This window comes from Equus przewalskii, chromosome 3 (assembly GCF_037783145.1).
Source record: "Equus przewalskii isolate Varuska chromosome 3, EquPr2, whole genome shotgun sequence".
NCBI lineage: Eukaryota > Metazoa > Chordata > Mammalia > Perissodactyla > Equidae > Equus > Equus przewalskii.
Window position 1 is genome coordinate 97,185,039 of NC_091833.1, and position 10,886 is coordinate 97,195,924.

Genomic DNA, 10,886 nt, shown 5'->3' on the forward strand with positions numbered 1-10,886 from the left:
CAATAAACGTTAAACACCCAGCTCATATCAAGTTAACATAATTCTTCACACTAAAGGTCAATTTACTTCAGCTTCTATTACCCAATACAACTTGTCTGACTTTTACCAAAAATTATAAGACATGACAAAAGGCAAGAAAAAAGTTTGAAGCGAGAAGGCAATCATCAAAACCAGCTTAAGATATAGCAGAAATGTTGTAATGATCAGACAGGAATTTAAAACAATTATGGTTTTTATTTTAAGGGATCTAATGATAAAAGTAGCATGCAAAAACAGATGAGCAGTGTAAACAGAAAGATGGGAATTCTGAGAAAGAATCCAAAGGAAATGTGAAAACACAAAAAATGAAAGAGAAATGAAAACTGCCTTTGATAGGCTCATTATTGGGCTCATCATGGTGGAGAGAAGTATGAGCTTGAAGATACATCTACAGAAAATTCTAAACCACAAGACAAAAAGAAAATAAAATGACATCCAAGAACTATGGGACAATTTCAAGAGTTTTAGCATATGTCATTTAAATACCACTAAAAAGATAAAGTGAGAACAGTGCAGAAGAAATATTTAAAGTAATAATGCCTGAGAATATTCTAAAACCAATGACGGATCCCAAACCACGGATGTAAGAAGCTCAGAGAATGCCAAGCAAAATAAATACCCCCAAACAAAAACAAGATCAAATAAACTAAGCATATCATTTTCAAACTGCAGAAAATGAAAGACAAAGAGAAAACGATGAAAAAAGGTGGAGTGTCAGAGCATCTAACCAGTAGGAGAACAAGGATAATAACTACATTGGACTTCTACCAGAAAACATGCAAGAAGAGAATGGATGAAGTAGATTATTAAAAAAGAATTCACAAGCTAGAATTCCATATCCAGCAAAATTATTTTTCAAATGTAAAAAATAAATCAAGACTTTTTCAGACAAAGGACAACTGAAAAAATTCAACACTGCAAATCTGCCTTGCAAGAAATGTTAAAAGAAGTTCTTCTGGGAAAAGGAAAGTGATATAGGTCAGAAATTTGGACTTGTATAAAGAAGGAGCATCAGAGAAGGGAATGGAGAAAACCACAATATGTCACCTCAAAATATGCCTTTTTGACATAAAAATTATTTAGAACTCAAGGCAATTAAGAAGCAGAAACACAGGAAATCTTTCTACTTTCCTTTGTCTACATAAAGGCAGGATACAAATTCTTTTACTGGAGACAGAATCTTATCAGTCCACAGATGGCACCAGAAGAATCCACAAACAAACCTTCCTGCATTAGTTTCCTCCCATATATTTACCTCCCCACAGTTTGCTACCCTTGGAAGTCTAAAACTGCTTCCTTTTGCCTGTCATTTTACTACAGATTTATTGTTCTTTGTCGAAGATTCTATAGAAACCGAAATTCTAAGCCACAGTTTTGAGTTAGAGCAGTTGTAAATGTATGTTGCAAATTCCAGAGCAACCACTAATTTTGTTTTTCAAAATACAATTGCAACGAGAGGAGATAAACTGGACTCATATAAAATCTTCAATTAAAAAGAAAAAGTAGAAAAAAGAAACAAAAAATAAGTATAATGAATAGAGAACAATTACAAATATATAGATATTAATCCAACTGTGCCAATAATCATTTCAAATGTAGTGTGAATGGTCTAAACAGACCAACTGAAAAAGCAGATATTGTTAAGAATGGATGAAAAAGAAAAGACCCAAACTATATGCTGTCTACAAGAAACTCTCTTTAAGTATAAGGATTCAGATAGGTTAAATAGAGAAAATTATACAATGCTAACTAATAAAAAGAAAGCTGGAGTAGCTGTGTTAATTTCAGACAAAGCAGACCTTAGAATAAGAAAGATTATCAGGGATGACAAGTGGCATTACATAATGTTAGAGGGGCCAGCTCTCCAGGGACATAACAACTGTTGATGTATGTATGCGTAAGAACAGAATGTCAAAATATGTGAGGCAAAAACTGAGAGAACTGCAAAGAGAAATAGACAAAAATACTATTACAGTTGTAGATAAACACCCTTCATTCAATAATTGATGAATTAATCAGGTAGAAAATCGGTAAGGATATAATTGGTCTGAACACAACTACTGATCCACTTGATCTAATTGATACAGAATACTCCATCCCACCACAGCTGAATCTTCTCAGTCTCACATGGAACATTCACTGAGATAGATTACATTCAGGCCATAAAACTTACTATCAAATTTAAAAGAATAGAAATCATATAAAGTGTATTTTCAGACCACAGTGGAATTAAATTAGAAATCAGTAACAGAAAGTTGAAAATCCCCACATAATTGCAAATAAAACAGCACACTTCTAAATAATCCATTAACCAAAGAAGAAGTCTCAAGATGAATTAAAAATATTTCTGACTAAACGGGAAAGAAATTGCCACTTATCAAAGTTTATTGGATGCACTGGAAAAGGTGTTTACTGGGAAATTAATAGCATTAAATGCTTATGTTAGAAAAGAAGATCTAAACTCAATAGCTTAAGCTTCATCTTAGGAGTAGAAAAAAAGAAGGGCAATTGAAGCTTAAAGCAAGCAGAAGAAAATAAGCACTAAAAAATAGAGCATAAATCAATGAAAATGGAAAATAGAGAAATTCAATGAAATTTGAAGCGAGTTCCTTGGAAAAATCAATAAAATTGATAAACCTCTAGCTGGGCTAACCTAGAATTGAAAGAGAGGATGCACAAATTACAAATATTAGAAATGAAAGAGTAGCCCATAGTAATTAAAGTAATCCTATAGACATTAAAATAATAAAAGAATACTAAAAACAAATCTGTGTTCTCAAATTTCATAATTAGATGAAATGTAGTAATTCCTCGAAAGACACTACTGCAAAACTCACACAACATTCTATGAATGATCTATTAAAGAAATTTAATATCTATTAAAGAAATTGAGTCAATGGTTAATAACATTCCAAAAGAGAAATCACCAGGCCTATTAAAAAATAGGCAAATTTTGGGGCCGGCCCTGTGGCTGAGTGGTTAAAGTTCTTCCGATGCATTTCAGCGGCCCAGGGTTTCACTGGTTCTGATGCTGGGTGCAGACATGGCACCGCTTATCCGGCCATATTGAGGCGGTGTCCCACACGCCACAACGAGAAGGACCCACAACTAAAAATATACAACTATGTACTGGGGGGATTTGGGGAGAAAAAGCAATTAAAAAAAAAAAAAAGATTGGCAACAGTTGTTAGCTCAGGTGCTAATCTTTAAAAAAAAAAAGGCAAATTTTCTCAACAGACGTATCACCTAAGAAGATATGTAGATGGAATTAAGCATGTGAAAAGATACTCAGCATCATTTGCCTTTAGAAAAGTGCAATTAAGACAGTTATAAGATACCACTAGGCACTCATTAGAATGAGTAAAATACAAAACCCACAATAGCAATTTCTAGAGCTGATGCAGGTCAACCAGAACTCACATTCATTGCAGGTGGGAAGACAAAATGGTACAGTCACTTTGGAAGACAGTTTAGCAGTTTCTTAAAAAGTGAACCAGTCTGATCCAGCACTTGTGCTGTAAGGTATTTACCTAATGATTTGAAAATTTATGTCCCCTTTCAAAACTATGGGCGAATGTTCTCAATACTTATTCGTAATTCCCAAAATCTAAACTCATCCAAGGTGTCTTTTAATAGGTAAATGGATGAACAACCTGTGGTACATTCATACAATGAATATTATTCAGTGATAAAGGTATGTTGCTAAGTAAAATAATCAAGGCACAAAATAATATACACTATATGACTACATTCACTTAAACTTCAAAATAGAGAAAAGCATCTTACGGTGTTAGAAGCTAGCTTTTTTGTCTTTGGAGAGAAGAAAAGGAGTAGAGATTGCAAAAGATACAAGGAGATCGTAGGAGTTTCTTGTGAGATTCTTTCTCTTGTTCTAGGTTATGCTTCCAAGAATGTGTTCATTTAGCAACAATAATTGAACTTCACACTTAAGACTTTCTAGTTTTCTGCATGTAAATTTTACTCCTGTAAAGTTTTCTCACTTGTTTTCTTTGTGTCCTTGGGCGATTTGCTTAACCTCTGAGAGTCTAGATTTGTTTGATATGTGAAATTGCTATAACATAAAGTTGTTTTGAGGATTAATTAAATGCGAAGTATTTGGTACACACATTAGATGTGAAGTATTTGGTACACACATTAGATGTGAAGTATTTGGTACACACATTAGATGTGAAGTCTTTGGTACACACATTAGCAAATACAAAGATGCTAAATAAATAGCAGTTACAGTTTAAAACCTAATTACTTTAACCATAAACATTTTTTTCCAACCTTATTTTCAGTGAATCTAATGGTTTAGATTCAAATGGAATTGGTGTCACTTAAATGAGAATTGTGTAGTCAAGAAAGAGATATTTATTCCACAAACACTTAATAAGAATGTACTATGTCCAAAGAATTATTCTATGCACGCAGGATATATCAGTTACCAGAGTAATAAAAAAAATCTCTATCTCTGTGGAGCTTAAATTCTATCGGGAGAGACAGACTCTACACAGAAGAAATAGTTATGTTACATTGTATGTTATAAGGTAAAAATTACTAAGGGAAAAAGCAGAATAGGATCAGTCACATCCATTTTTTCGAGAATGAAAATGAGTTGCAATTTTACTAAGAAGGCCAGGTAAGCATTATGTAAAAAAATAAATAAATAAAAGAGAGAGAGATTTTTGCAAAATCTTAAATGAGGTAAGAAATAGCTCTGGGGAAAAGCAATGCAGTTCAAGACAACAATTGAAAAAGACTGAAACTCATAGGATGTACTGATGGATTAGATGTGTGGTAGGAAAGAAAAGAGGAGTCAAGGATGTTGCAAATTGCAAGAATGCAGTTGCTGTTAACTGGAATGGAATGGGATGTGGAAAAGTTTATCCACCCTTACAGTGTTCAAATTCAAACAAATCTTTGGGGGTTATGGCGAAGACTACTATGCTCACCAATTCCTTATTTTGCTTTTTTTTGCTTCTGGTGAAGAAAGACTAGATTTGCAATTTCACCTGGATGCTAATATTCTAAAAGCAAAGTAAGGAAGTGGGCTGGTATGAAAGAGCTGATAATGGAGCCTGAACTTTCATCCTGTAAACTCTCACTTATTCCCAGGTTTACATTACGGTACCTATGATAAATTAAGTCATGTGTTCCCCAACCTGGAGATGCTTTCGTTTATTTAGGCGAAAGACTAAACCTCAAGTACTCTATCAAGTGTTTATGTGTGTAAGGAGGTAGGGGGCGGGGAGACCACTCCTGACACTGTAGAGTAGGGAAGAGGATCTAAAATTATACCAGGTTTTTTCTTTTGTTTTTGGTGGTTTTTTTGGTAGTAAGTTATATTCTGAAATAGTTTTAAACTTACAGTAAAATTACTATAGTTGTACCAGGAAGTCTTGTATACCTTTTATATATTTTTCAGATTCAAGAATTTTTCCATGTAGGCTCATTCACTTATAATTATCTCTTTATATTAATTTTATACATAGATGAATATTATTTTTCTGACCCATAATAAGTTAGAAGCATCCTGTTTCCTTTACCCTAAATAATTTAACATGTATTCCTTAAGGAAACACACATATTCTTACCAAACCACAATTAAGTTTAAAAAATTAGGGAAAATCAGGAAATTATCTCATCCACAGATGATACTCAGATTTAATTTTCACAGGAACATCCTTCATAGATTTGTTTTCCTTTTCCAGGATCAAATCCAGAATCACATATTGCATTTGGTTGTCATATCTCTATAGTAGCAATCTTTACATTTATTCAGGTTAACGGTTTTGAAGAGGACGGGTCAGTTATTTTGTAGAATGTTCCCCAACTTAGGTTTCTGATGCCTCTTTGTGATTAGATTCACTGGAGTGAGGTTCTTTCTTTTTCAGAGTGTCTTATTTGACAGATGATGTCTTCTGCCCCCATTTTGGTGATGCTAGGCTTGGTGTCTTTGTTCAGGTGGTAGTCACATATTTCCCAATGCTGGTATTACTACATTTTCTTTGAAACTAGTAAGTAGCTTATGGGGAAATATTTTGAAACGATGTAGGCATCTTCTCCCTTGTCAAACATCAACCCTTTAGGTTTATATCATTGACGATTTATCAATTTATCATTCTTGCTATTATTTGGCATTCTACGGTAAGGAAGATCTTTATTTACTTATTCATTTATTTACATATATCAGTATGGACTCGTGGATTATTATTTTATTCCATAGGTCATAATCCACTCCTTTTGTTACTTACATTGATGCTCAAATAATTCCAGATATAGCCAAAGGGAGCTGTCATACTGGCTTGTGTCATTTTGACATATTTTCATGATTCTTTGAGCTCCTCCTGTGCAAGGCAACAATATGTTCCAGGCTCATTTTGCTCTTTTCCAGTCCTGGAAATAATAACCATTTCTCCAATAAGCCTTCTATCCTTTTAATGGGGAGTGGTATTCAGAAACGAAAATCTGAATAGGTGTGCTTATTGCTTCTTTTTCATTCTTGCTCTGCTCTCTCTCTCCTTCTTGTTCTCTTCTCTCTCCTTCTCCCCACCACATTCATATTATATAGAATATGAATACATATTGATACTTCCAATTCAAATCTAAAATCACATGGTACATACTAAATTTTCCCTTTCCAATTTTGAAATTCTTTTCTTTTAACAGGGAGAAATATGGATCCCATTATCCTCATTATATTGACTAGAGTTTACTATTTGTTTACTTATTTTATAAGGTAAAATTTACAATATTCATATTCACAAACTGAGAGTGCGATTTAATGAGTTTTAGCAAGAAGATGTACCCATTCAGTGAACACGGTGACAAGATAAAGAAAATTTTCCTCACACCAAAGAGGCACTTCCTATCCCTCAGCAGTCAATCACCACCCCCTCATATCCCCCAACCACAGTTCAGATTTTTTTCCCACCATAGATTAGTTTTGCCTACTTTAAAACTTCCTATCAGAGAAATCATACTACATGCGCCTTTTGTCTCTGGCTTATTTTGTTCGTCAAAATATCTCTGAGATTTATACATGTTGTTAAAGGAATCAGTTTATTCCTTTTGATAGCTGAGCAGTATTCCATTGTATGATATAGAGCACAGTGTGTATCTGTTCTCTTGTTGATAGAAATTTGTATTATTTCCAGTTTTGAGATAATATAAGTACATCTCTTTAAACATTTATGAATGCATCTTATTTTTGTGGACATATTTTTTATTTTTCTTGCATAAGTCCTGGAGAGTATAATTGCTATGTCAAAGTGAAGCTGTATATTCAACTTTATAGGAAACTGACAGACATTTTACAGAATCGTTGAGCTATTTTACACTACCACCAGTGATGTGTGAGAATTCAGGTTACTCAACACCCATGGCAATATTTAGCATGGACAGTATTTTTAAAATTTTGGTCATTAAAGTGAAAATATAGCAGTATCTCATTGTAATTATAATTTGTATTTCCCTGTTGACTAATGATATTAAACACTTTTTCATGAAATTTTTGTCCATTTATATATTTTCCTTTCATATGCGTTTGTTCAAGCTTTTTGTCTATTTATTTATTGAATTGTCTGAACTTTAACTCTTGGGTTGTAGGAGATTTTTAAAATATATTCTGAATATGTCTGTTGTCAAATGTATGTTTCCCACATATGATTTGCCTACTAATTTTCTTAGTGGTGCCTTTTGATAATAAGAAGTTTCCGTTATTGATGAAGTACAATTTATAATTTTTTTGGGTGTAATTGTTTTGTTCTGTCTAAGAATTCTTCACTTACCCTCAGGTCAACTTTGAGTCACCTGTCATCATTAGACTTTACAGTTTTAGCTATTACATTTAGGTCATGATTCATTTTGAATGAAGTTTGTATGTGTTATTAAATATAAGTCAAGGTTGACTTTTTCTATATGAATATCCACTTGCTTCAGCACCATTTTTTGAAAAGTCTTTCATTTCCCATTGAATTGCTTTGGAATTTTTATTGAAAAATCAGTTGAACTTTGGACTCTCTATTCTGCCCCATTGATCTGTTTTTCTATACTTATTCCACCACCACAGCATCTGTAGCTTCATTGTAAGCTGTGAAATCTGGTAGTGTAAATCTTCCAATTATATTCTACTTTTTCAAGACTGTTCTGAGAATTTGAAGTATTTTTCATTTATTAATTTTAGAATAATCTTATCATTTTCTGCAAAAAGCCTGCTGAAATTTCGATTTGGATTTTGTTGACCCCATAGACCAATTTGGGAGAATTAGCATTTTAACCAAATTGAGCATTTCAGTCTTTCTAGATGACCATACGTCTTCATTTATTTGGTCTTCTTTAGCCTCAGGAATGTTTGGTAGTTTTCAGAATAAATGTCTTGCTTTGACTGCTGTTAAGTTTATTCCTTAGAGTTTTTGATGTTATTGAAAATGGGCATTTTAATTCCATTTTCTAGTTGTTTATCACTAGTATATGGAAACACAATTGATTCTTGATATAGACCCCATGTCCTGGAAGCTTGCTATCTTCACTTCTTAAAACTAGTAGAATTTTTGTTTGTTTTGGTATATTCCTCAGAATTTTTCTACATTAAAAAAAATCTTGCCAGGGAATATTGACAGTTTGACTTATTCTTTTCCAATCTTTATATCTTCTACTTCTTTTTTTTACTTTCTTGTGCTAGCTAGGACATCCAATACAATGTTGAATGGAAGTTATGAAAGGTGTCAACCATGCATTTTTCTCAATCCAGCAAGAAAGCATTCAGTCTTTCATAATTAAATATAATGTAATTTGTAGAATTTGTCATAGAATCTCTTTATTAGGTTGAGGAGGTACCAATCTATTTACATTTAGCTTATAAATTTTATCACAAATGGATAATCATTGGGTTGAGTTGTTCATATCATTTGCTCCTTTATTCTGTTAATATAGTTAATTAATCTAATTTGTTTTTAACGTAATATTGGCTTTGAATTCCTGAGATCTATTACTGAATTAAATTTACAATGTCTACATTTATGAGGAATGCTAGTTTATAATTTTCTTTTCTTTCAATGTCTTTGTCAGATTGTAATCGGGGAAATACGGCCATTTAAAACAAATTAGGGAGAGCTTTCTCCTCTTATTTTTTTATAATTTATAACTAGATTTCAGAAGAATTGACATTCTCATGCTGGCATGTTACTCTGTATATGAAAACAGATTCTCCATTAATTTAGGTGTTGTGCATTTTAATAAATCTTTATTGCATCTCTAGTAAAGTCCAGTACACCTTTTGTTAGACTTACTCTTGGTCACTTGATATTCTCTGATACTACTTTAAACAGTAACAAATTATTTTTAGTTGTTTGTTGCTGATATAAAGAAATTCATTTGAATTTTTTATATTATCACGTTGTCCTTCTATCTAGGTAAACTCTGCAATTATGTATAATAATGTATCTAAGTAAATGATCATGTTATACAAACAATGACAGTTTTGTTCCTTCCTTTCCAATTCTCATGCATTCAATTCCTTTTTATCATATTATTATGCATGCTATAGCCACCAAAGCATTTGCGATTTGAAGTCTTGAAAGCATGTTTCCTTACATAGTTCTTGATTTTAAATGGGAAGCTCTCTACATTGACTCACTTAGAATAACATTTGTGGATTTCTAAAAGATAATGTTCATTACATAATTAAGTTCCTTCTTATTTCTAACATTCTGAGCATTTTTATTATGTATTTATGATAAAATGTATCAAATATGTTTTTGCGTCTATTTAAATAGTCATGAAGTTTTACTTTTAATTTTTAATGTGGGAATTAAGTTTATAGATTTTTAAGTATGGAACTTTCTTTGTATATATGGGATAAAATCAGTAAGGTTATGGTATTTTATCTTTTTAAACACTGGATTTGATTGTAAGCTAGATAAAAAATTCTAAATTCTAAGTACTGTTTCTTTAATATTTGAAAAAATATTACTCCATTATCTTCTTGTGTCCAGTGGTGTGCTTAAAAAAAAAGAACAACTGATGTAGATTTTATCCTTGTTCCTTTGTAAATGACATTCTGTATCTCTAGGGAAATTTTATTTTAAAATTATTTTTCTTTTTTCTTGTGTGTTTTAAAATATCGTTATAACATATCTAGATCTGAGTTTTTCTTTGTCTCCTCTGTAGCACACTGTGTGCCCCTTCAACTTAAGATCGTCTACCCTTACTTCTATTAAATTTATCTCCATATATTTCCTCCACTGTATCTTCGATAAACTTTTTGTGAATGCCTTTGAATTTAACTGTATTTAGCTCAGACTATTTGTATTCAAATATTTGATATTTTTTGAGACCTCCTTGAAGTCTAGTGTTTGATGAAATATATGTGTTCCAAGACTTTTAAAGCATGTGTGTTCTCTAATTGTTGGATACTGAGTTCTACAACTGATTTTTAGATCTGATAAGACAATGGTGTATTTCAAAATATCTATGCTCACACTTCTTTTAAAAATCTGGTTCATCTATCAATTACTGAGAGAGTTGATCATTCCCTGCTATATCTATTGATTTATCATTTTCTTTTTGTAATAATTTTCTATACATATTTTTAAGTATATCAATTTAAAAATGTATATATCTACCTGGTAAATTGTGCATTTAGAAATGTGTAGTATTTTATTCTAATCTTGCATTTTTCTCTTCAGTTTATTCTCTGATAAAAATTATTAGAGCAACTCTTTTATTTAGACATATCACAAGCGTTCTGATAGAACTCTTTGTATGAGGGTGAAAAGACATATGGTCTATGTCCTCCCGGAGGTGAGTTTAATAAAAAGATACGCAAAAGTTAATCTGTGCAT